This window comes from Globicephala melas, chromosome 9, assembly GCF_963455315.2.
Source record: "Globicephala melas chromosome 9, mGloMel1.2, whole genome shotgun sequence".
NCBI classification, from domain to species: Eukaryota; Metazoa; Chordata; class Mammalia; order Artiodactyla; family Delphinidae; genus Globicephala; species Globicephala melas.
The window spans coordinates 68927871-68938744 of NC_083322.1; positions in this window are offsets into that span (position 1 = coordinate 68927871).

Consider the following 10874-nt stretch of genomic DNA (forward strand, 5'->3'; position numbering starts at 1 on the left):
GAACTTAACTGCCACTTCCAGGTAATGTTTTCTGCCTGGCAGACTGGATTTTTACTAAAACTAGCATTAGAATCTGAGCCTGCAATGGTTCCTAACTCCAGCGGGTCTGTTTCCAGGATCCATGGTCCCTTACTTCATGTCCTACCTGCTGTACTGAACTGGATCATTCCTCAAAGGCACCAAGCTCTTTCTTGCTTCAGGTCTTTATAGATCTGATTGCTCTAATCTAAAGGGTCATCCTACATTCTTCATAGAACAACTGGCTATTTTTTGCCACCATTTCAGAAAAGCCTTTCTGACCATGGTACCCAAGTAGGTAGGCTTCCCTTGCTGTCATCAGCATGCAACCTGTTCATCTCTTTTATGGCGTGCCTTGTTATTTCCAAGTAATTTTTATTTGTTTACCTGTTACTTAGCTGTCTTTCCTGCTAGATTGTAAAATCCAAGTCACCATTGTATTTCTAGCACCAAGTACAGTGCATGCTCCGAAAGTATTTGCTGAATGAATAAATGTGCCCTGTATATGACGTAAAAGTAGATCATTGAAAGAAAAAGCCAGATTTTAGGGTTTTGGTATATGATTGGTCAGAGGATAATTTGTGGAAAACCAAATACTGATAACTCAAGAAATTAGGATCAAGAGCAGGGGTTGTAATTTGAGGTAATAACAGAGCTGATGAAGGTTTACTTTAAAATGAAGGCCATCTGAGTTTGTTAGAGATAACAGGAAAAGGGTCCCAAAGGGCTAGAGGAATTGAAGGAGAAAATAGTTTTGTCTGCTTAAGTGAAGTTGGGAATTGAAAAAGGAAAATATTCATTCATTCATTCCTAAATGGTAAAAAATCCATTTCCCAAAAATCAAGGTAACTTGCAGAATCTATGTGTTGGGGAGGAAGCAGAAGTTGTGGATGGGCTAAGGCTCAACAAAGGTGTATAAAGGAACTGTCAGATAGGAAGGGCCGAGCTGAGGTCGGAGAACATGACTTTGAAGTATCCTCAGACAGCCAGGGTTTATGATATTTCTTTAGAAAAACAAATTGCTGCACTAGAGAAGTTCACAGGACAGAGGCTGTGGACTTGCAATTCACTCTCGGCGATTTTCCCATTTGCTAAGGTTTTTCGTCACCTGTGGGTTTTTTTTTTTCCCTCATTTTTGCAATTTCATATTAGTCTGAAATAAGTTGATAGCATATTTTATGGGTACGTTAGCAGATAATTGGGATAAAGGGAAAGGATATGGAAGAGAGAGGAAAAAAGCTTAGTAATTTTTTTAAGTAATATTTTTTATTGTATAGCACCACATTCATATTTTATCTGAACGCTTTTTTTTTTCTTGCTAAGCTTAAGTTTTCTTTGCATGGTCGGTTATACTTAGGAGATAAAAGAAAAAAACCCCACAAAAACGGTCATTCAGCTTGAAGACTTGATCCTCGCTTGACTGTTAAGTATTGTTGGCTACCCTTAATAAAGTGCATGTGCCTTGGGACCTCAGCTTCTTCATTTCTGTACAGAATGGGGTAGTAATGAACTCCTGCGGGTTGCTAGGAGGAAAATAAACAGTCAGATCGGAAAGGATTGGCTAAATATTAAATGCTATACAAATACCTTTGGTACTGCTATTGAGGAAGGATGCATGACCTTTTAGATAAAGTTTATTAAATTTCTAAGGGAAGAAAATGAAGGAATAACAAAGCAGGCATTGCAGTTGGAAATCAGTCCCCTGATACTTTACTGATAAGTAGACTGGTTTTCAGTCATACTTTCCTTTTGAGGAAATGCAAACACTTTAGTAATATGGGCTTGCAAATAGTCCTAGACTTATGAAGCAGGGGGCCATTTTTACAAAGAAGGAAGCTTGAGCAAGGAGTATATGTGACTTGATAAGGATCAGCAATATGGCAGGAGAGAGGGGAAACTTACATCAGCACCTGCTTCTGTAGGTAATGAGTCACATACCCCACAATTCAACCAGAGTTGCACCAAGAACAGCTACTATACCTAGTAGGTGCTCAATAAAGGTTTGTTGCTTGACTGAATGTTGTTTCCAGAATGTCCTACTGAACAACCACCGGTCTGCTAATCAGTATGAAATATGCTCTGATTTCCTCTGAGGCAACAGATTTGTTCATGACTCTGGGTTTCGTGTGGGTTTTAGGACTGTAATTCTGAGGTTACATCCCACAAACACAATAAGCAGTGACCCAAGTGGAGTGGCAAACAGTCCCCTTCCTGAGTGCTACATGTTACCATTTGCCCAATACTTTTATATTCATTTTCTCTTGATTCCATTAGGTAAGGAGGGTAGGCATTTCTTCCACTTCTCTGAAGGGGAAACTGAAACCTCAGAGGTTATGCCCTGGCCTAATGTGTTATGATTAGTACTTTGCTAGAAATTAGTTTGACCAGAAATGAGGTCTCCTGGTTCATAGCCCCATGTTTTGTTTTGTTTTTTTCTTTTCTTTTTCCTAAAAAGATCCTGTGGTAAAAACAAATGAATACATAAATAAAATTTGAGGGTCAATCCTTTCATGAAACTTTGGATTAAAACACCGAGAGCTTTTGTTAAATAAAAATAAATTGTCTAGAAGAAGTCTATCATTAATACTCACAGAATATTATATCATAATAGCCAGAAAAGTAGGAATAGCAAATACTCACTCTGTGCCAGACAGTCTCAAAGTGCTTTACAGGTATTAACTAATCTAGTCCTTACAATGACTCTATGTGGTAGACACCACAAATATTCCTTACTCTCAGATCTATTTAGTTAGTGAGTATGGATAGCAAAGTTGGAAAATGAGTGATATTATACTGTCCAAATCAATTTGATTCCTGATTTTCAGACAGCAATTAGTAGAAGTTTCAATAGCAAGGGATTTATTCAAATTTATTCAGTTCCTAAATTTAAATAACAAGGATATTTATACTATTATATCTGTTCTATACTAGAGGAAACTGAGGCCAGGGAAAATTAAGTAACCTGCCCAAGGCCACCCAGCTCGCAAACTCTGGAAGCTGAACCTAGGACTTGAATCCAGACAGTCTGGCTGCCAATTAACTTCTTATTTACTATAATACACTGTCTTTCACTAGGACGCCCAATTGTGCCCCAGGAAGTTTAGGACTCTAAGTTTTGAATAGAAAAGAGAAAGACACAGTGAAAACATGGGATGTTAGAATATGGGTGATGGGGGGTGGGAAAGAGAGCAGCTCTGGGGATACAGGTGGGGGACTTTAGGCCAAATGACATCCACTTACCTATGGTTTTACTTTAAAAACTGGGAAGCAAAAACATGACTTGTCTCTAAAATATCTGATGCCCAGAACCCTATTTATCTTAATGTGATCAGAAAAGTGATGAACCCAGCTGGAATCAGTGTTAGCTCCCCTGGCTTCTTTCTATGTGCCTTTGTGGAGTCCCAGGTCTGAGGCACATACTGAATAAGTTCTGCTTCATTCAGCAAGCTGTACACGAAAAAAAAAATTTGTTAGTGCTCTGTTTCCTAATGCTACTCGCCAGGCATTATTGCCAAGAGATGTTCTCTAGGAAAAGAGTTTTAGAGTCAAATAGGCTTAGAAATCACCGCATTAAAGAGTGCCCATGGAGTATTGCATATTAGCATATTAAAGGCTTTAAGAAGTTCTGCAGGAATGAAGTCTGTTTAATTTTGTTTAACCAAGCATTTTTTCAGACTATTTGATCAAAAAAAGTTTGGAAGGCATTTCATTGTTGTTGTTATTTGCATAATATCTATTAATATTCCAGGGAACAAACTTTAGAAAATCTTGATTTAAGGTAAAAAGAAAAATCTTTCACCAAGACAGATATGTTATAGAATCGGACTGCTGCTTAGTTGATATGACAATGTGCAGCCTATTTCTAGGAAGATAGAGCTACTTATTCATTTCCATGGCAACATGCTTCTGTGTACACAAAGTTCTTTTATGTACATCCCGTCGTGTGACTCTTAAAACCACTGTTAGAGAAAGTAGGGCAGCTAAACTTATCCCACTTGACATAAGAATGTGGCTCAAAAATGTAGTGTCACTCCAACTCCTCAGGCACCCGGAGCTATGCTGACGGCCGTCACTTTTTTCACAAATGTGTTGAATCACTTGGGGGTACTTGGGCTTTGAGTTTTATTTTTCATCAGGGTGAATGCTTTCTGTTGATCTATGGTCATCCTTTGTGGTGGTTGCCATTAATGGTCAAGGGGAAACATCTGGCTGATGTGGAAAGGGAAGTTTATGGCTATGGAACCGAAAATAGAAAAATAAAGTTCTATGAGAAAACAGAGGTAGTACTGTGTGTTCTAGACAGTTGAAATAACTAAACAACACTAAAGCACTAAAAAACTATAAAGACTTGTCATTGTGAAGTTGTATTAACTTTCACAAAAATTACTGGATATGGAGTAATAACCCAGAAGCCAATGAATTTATAAATATCATGTTTTTCAAACTATCAGGACTAGAGTTTGTCTCTTGAATATTTTCAATAGGATCATGGATTTTACATTTGAGAATGATTTGAGAGATCAGTTACGCCAGATTCCTTATTTTACAAATGGGAAATAGCCTCAGAAAAGTTACGGGGCAGACCAGACACTCACTGCTTTAGCACAAGATTGGACAAGATCCGCAGTTGTTTCACCCTTTAAGAAAAGGCTTCCTGTTATAGTGAAGGACAGTGGGGGAAATTTCCAGGGCCAGATCTGAATTGCTTTTGACATGCAAATATATTAAGAACCCTCAAGAAAATGAATAGAGACCCAGCCACTGTGTCAGAATCTGATTCACCCCTTCAGTGGTCCCCTTACATCCAGTAGCATTTAGATACTTGCTATCCTACAATTTCTAGAATTCCCATACATGACTGTTTCCTGCCTAAATAGGATTTAGGAAGTTCCTCCTTGTGTGAGAACCTATCAGGGTAGTTTGATGCCTTCCTCTCTTACTTAGAGTGGCCATAAGGATTTTCCTCTTGTTCCCTGTTTATTGGGTGTTCATAGATTCAGTCTACTCTCTTGGCTACATGCCCTATTTACTTTGTGTTATCTTGGGATTATAATTCCTGTCAGCAATTATTTTCTCTCCTAAACTCAGAATTCCTCCTGGTATCTCCTCCTAATGAGAACGCTATGAAGTAGTGAAAAAACATTCTAACAATAAAATTCTCTGTTCAGTCACAGATTGAATATTGAGTAGAGACAGATTCAAGTTTATCTTTTGGCCCATACACTTGTCAATGAGATCTGTCTTCTTGGGCTTGTTTAAAGGATTAATGGTAATTTATACAAGATGCCTGATGTGTTTGAGGTGCCCAGTAAATAGAAGACACCAGTATTTTTTTTTGAATTTTATTTTATTTATTTTTTTATACAGCAGGTTCTTATTAGTTATCCATTTTATACATATTAGTGTCTATATTTCAATCCCCATCTCCCAATTCTTCGAAGACACCAGTATTGTTGTTAATATTAGCTGCAGGGCTACCTCTTTGAAAAGGCTTGCTGATACCTTATATCAAAATGCAGTACCGTAAAAGCTATTCTGTTTGGGGAGGAGGGACAGGGGTACAATTCAATGCAGTCCAAGTGCCCTTATTTCTTGTGATTTTGCTTGACCTATTAACTCTCGAGGAAAAACAAGACTTTTGCCCTTCAAACAATCAGCGCTGAGTATTATTTTTCTCAACACAACTTTTAATTAATACTGAATCCAACACTGTAGTGGTTATTAGTGGGGCCCACAGTGTATAGACCCATGTGTTATAATCACTAGTCACAGGAGAGGGAGGTTGAAGCTGGGGTACAGCTTGTACTGATGAAGGAGATGATAGCTACCAGCATATTTTCCCTAAACCTAGGCAGAATAAGATCTTTCTCCTGTCTTCCTGTAGTTTACTTGACCATTTTTAGAATTCCATTTTGAATCATCTAAAGTATTTCTGAATGCATCTCTTTGTGTGTATTTTCTAGTTGTTACTTTAGGTATTATGTTTCACATACATAACTTAACACAGTTTACTGGCATCAACATTTACCAGTTTGAGTGAAGGGTAGAAACTTTACCTCCCTTTAAGTTGCTTTATCTTCCCCTTTTTTATAATAAAAGAGTTTTAAATATTTCCTTTACATATCTTGAGCACTGCATGATACATTACAATTTTTGCTTCAGGCATCAAATATAATTTGGAAAACTCAAGAGGAGAAGGCGCATGTATTGTATTTGTCCATATTCTTACTCCTTATCTTGTTTTTCCTTCCTTTTTGAGGTTCCCAGATTCCTTCTTTTAAAATTAACATTCTGTTTCAAGGATTTTCTTTAGCCATTCTTTTAGGTAATTTCCCTATACATAGGTAATATATATAGGTAATGTGTTGTTTCACTCTCCGTTTACAAGACTTTGCCTTTAGTTTTCAGATGTTTGATTATCATATGTCTCGGTGTGGATATCTGTGGGTTTATTCTATTTGGATTCTGTAGGTTTATGTCTATTGCCAAGCTTGGAATTTGTCAGCTATTGTTTTTTTCAATGACTTTCAATCCCAACATTCTTTTCCTTTCCTTCCAAGATGCCAATGGCATAAATGTTAAATCTTTTGTTATAGTCCTATGCTGAGACTGTTATAGTCCCTGAGTCTATGCTCTTTTTTCTAAAGTATGTTTATCCTCTGTTGTTCAGGTTGTGATTTTTTCACTTTTGTCTTCAAGTTCATTGATTCTCTGTTCTCTCCATTCTGCTATTGAGTCCATCCATTGAGTTAAAAAATGCACTTATTATATTTTTCCATTTAAATATTTCCATTTGGTTCTTCTTTATATCTTCAGTTTTTTTGCTGAGACTTTCTATTTTTTTCATTGTCTTCAAGTACGTTTGTAATTGTTCATTGAAACATCTATATAAGGGATGTTTTAAAGTACTTGTCAGATAGTTCCAACATTGGTGTCATCTCAGTGTTGACATCTAATGATTAACTTTTTTCATTCAAGTTGAGATTTTCTTGGTTCTTGGTATGATGAGTTTTTAACTTTTTCTAATGGGTCCTGAATATTTTTTGGCATTATGTTGAGATTCTGGATGTTGTTTAAGTCTTCTGTTTTATCACTGACACCTCTGATACCATACTGATGAGGGAACTGGGGAGCCATCTCATTACTGCACAGTGGTGATGGAAATTCAGGTTCCCCATTGAACCTCTGTTGACAGAACAGGTGGGAGTGAGTGCCTTGTTACTGCTAGATGCAGTAGGACTTCTGACTCCCCACTAGGCCTCCAATGACTCCGTCTTGCCTGGGAGAGGAAGGGGTGCCTCATTACTCCTCCCTACACAGCATTTACTAAACAACACAGGGGTGGAGAGATGGTGTCATTGCTCTCCTTAACACCATCACAACTGAGAGAGGTGTCATATTATCACCAAATGGTGGTAGAAGTCTTTGCTCTCTGCTTGGGCTTTGCTCACATGGGTGATGGTGAAGCTATAACTGAACAGAACAGGCTGGCAGAAAATATGTCTACTAATAACAAGTGAGTAAAGTATTCCCTGTTTTTACACTTGGATTGTTGCAATAAAGAATTCTAAATATATGAACATTAGGATGGGATTCAGTTCCATTTGTTTGACACATGGTTCTTTGTAGCTCATAATGGTAATACTGAATAAATATTTATTGAATGAATAATTATCATTTATTAGACCCTTGTGAATCCCTAAGCTAGGTACTTTGCTACATTATCCTTCTTCCTTACAACCGTATGTCAAGTGGGTATTATTACTACAATTCTGTACTTAAAGAAACAGGTTTTGAGACAAATTAGGTGACTTGTCTAAACTAATGTAGGTTAAAAAGATGGCTGAATTAGGATTTGAGTCCAGCACCACTCAAAGCCTGGGTGCTTCACCACAAGCCAAGGAGTGCTGAAGGGGGCCTGCCTGCTTGGGTGTGAGGATGAGTCAAACAGTGAGCAGAGGCACCCTGTTAATTGTCCTTCATTCGAGCCAAGAATCACATTATGTTGTTAATTAATACCTGCCAGTTGAGTCACTTAGGAAGGTACTTCAAGTTTGCCCTTTTAAGGGAGGGTGGTGGTTTTTCTTGATGCTGAGACCCAAAGACATTTGCCCCAAGTTTACCTTGGTTAGTTAGTTCTCTCTGGAAAGCCATAGGGTAGCCTCATGATTCCTGAGGAGAGGGAATTATTATTATATACCATTATTTCTGTCCAGCCCCTTTTTGTTCTTTTAATCCAAATCTTTGCCATTGATGAGTCTGAGTTTCTAGGTACAGCAGAGGGAAAAGAAAGTTAACTTTGGGTTCAACTTTTTTTATAATGCAACTGTATCAATGGTAAGTACCACTTTGGAACAGTGCCTTTTGTGTTGCCATAAAGTTGTACAGTCAATTATCATTAATTGAGACTTTATGATAATGGATATCCGGCTGGTTTGACGTTAAACTTTGATATGCTTTTGGAAATGTGAGTCTGTGCCAAAAAATAGTGTAAATAAGATTTCAAGTGGGAATATTTACCTATTTAAGACAATAAACTAATTAAAAACTGAGCAGTTTAACATAAAACCTACTAAAAGTAAATTGAAATAAATGCTTCTTATGCAGTTTGTCTCATACATTTCAGACCACTTTTATCCATTCACTGACGCTTTATTAAAGGCCAGATCCAGTTACTGCCTAAACTTGAAAATAAACTACTTCTTTCTAACTAGTCTATTTTATATTGTTCACTACAGCGTGAATGAGGTATTCATTGAGGATATGCGGGGAGTTCCCCAGTTCTGTTAACCAATTTAACAATCTATCCCAATCTAGAGACTAATGGTGTTGATGGGTTTCTGTGAGGCTTGGAGAGCCCTGAAGGTAACAAACAAAACAACACCAAAAGCTGCCTGTAGTGAATAGCTTGGAAGCCTTGGGAGTATTTCTATTTATTTATTTGTTTGTGCTTGTTTTTTTTTACAGTAGGTCCTTGTTGGTTATCTGTTTTAAATATAGCAGTGTGTATATGTCAATCCCAAATTCCCAATCTATCCCTCCCTCCCACCCTTCCCCCTGGTAACCATAAGTTCATTCTCTAAGTCTGTGAGTCTGTTTCTGTTTTGTAAATAAGTTCATCTTCATCATTTTTTTAAGATTCTGCATATAAGTGATATCATATCATATTTATCTTTCTCTGTCTGACTTACTTCACTTAGTATAATAATCTCCAGGTCCATCCATGTTGCTACAAATGGCATTATTTCATTCTTTTTAAAGGCTGAGTAATATTCCATCATATATATATGCCACACCTTCTTTATCCATTCATCTGTCGATGGACATTTAAATTGCTTCCATGTCTTGGCTATTGTAAACAGTGCTGCAGTGAACACTGGGGTGCATGTGTCCTTTTGAATTATGGTTTTCTCAGGGTATATGCCCAGCAGTGGGATTGTGGAGTCATATGGTAGCTCTACTTTTAGTTTTTTAAGGAACCTCCATTCTGTTCTCCATAGTGGCTGTACCAATTTACATTCCCACCAACAGTGTAGGAGGGTTCCCTTTTCTGGCTTGGGAGTATTTCTAACCCAAGAGGACTTTCCATATCCTTTAATGTATACAGTTCCTTCTGAAAAATCCTTAGCCTTCTATAAAGCTGTCCCCAGCAGATGAGGGTGGGTTTCTGCTAACTAGTTACCTTCCCCTCGGGTCCCACTTGTAGTTCCCAATCAAAGCTTGAGAAAAAGGGTCAAATTACATCCTACTCAATAATGGATTTAAATCTAGATCCTTAGATGCAAAAGAATAATGATGTTTACTTTCAAAAGAGAGTGTTTGTCCTATTTTTGAAGGTAAGTTGAAGATGGTAAAATGTAACCCTTTGAGGAGTCATCATTTATAGGAGGGTGAATGTTTATCCAATATCAGGGTCTGAAATTATCATCACTCCTTTTAGGGATGAGGTTACAGCAGCCAGTACATGTATGTAGCCAGGAAGCACTGGATTGGTCTCTGGTTTTGTTCAAGCCCATCCAGCCTGAGTCAGATAACCTAGAGATGAATGAGAGATGATCTCCTCGTAATACCTTACTAGCTGCAGAAATATTTTAAATGCAGTTTTTCTCTAAATGATAATTCTCACTCTGTGGTGAAATGGTAAGAAACACACTCTTAATGAGTTATTCTGGATTTTTAGCCTAAAGCTTAAAAAATCAGGTTCAGATACAGAAGCTTTTGAATAGGAAAGGAATTAAACCACCAGTAACTAGATTTAGGTAATATAGAAAAACACTTAAAAAACAAACAGGAAAGATACCACTCCCTTTTCTGTTTCCTGACCCATTCCACTGTGTATGTGTGTGTGTGCATGTGTGAATTTAAAATTACTCATGTGCAATTAATAACTTGAGTGAATTTGGCATTTTATTATAAATGGTGATATGTAAACTGTTACTGGGAGAGGCCCTAACAAAGGGCTTTGTTTTTCTAAATAGTCAGAGCTAGCTTAGTATTTGTGGAAAGAATGTAGTTTAATACTCTTAATTTGCTTTTGCATTTTCTGCTAGGGCCTGCTAGGGCCGGTACATTGAGAGTTGTCCTCACTTTTTAATTTTTAAAAAAATAATTTTATTTATTTATTTAGTTTTGGCTGCGTTGGGTCTGCACTGCTGCACACGGGCTTTCTCTTGTTGCAGCGAGCGAGGGCTACTCTTTGTTGCGGTGCGTGGTCTTCTCATTAAAGTGGCTTCTCGTTGCGGAGCACGGGCTCTAGGCACACGGGCTTCAGTAGCTGTGGCATGTGGGCTCAGTAGTTGTGTCTCGCAGGCTTAGTTGGTCCGTGGCATGTGGGATCTTCCTGGACCAGGACTTGA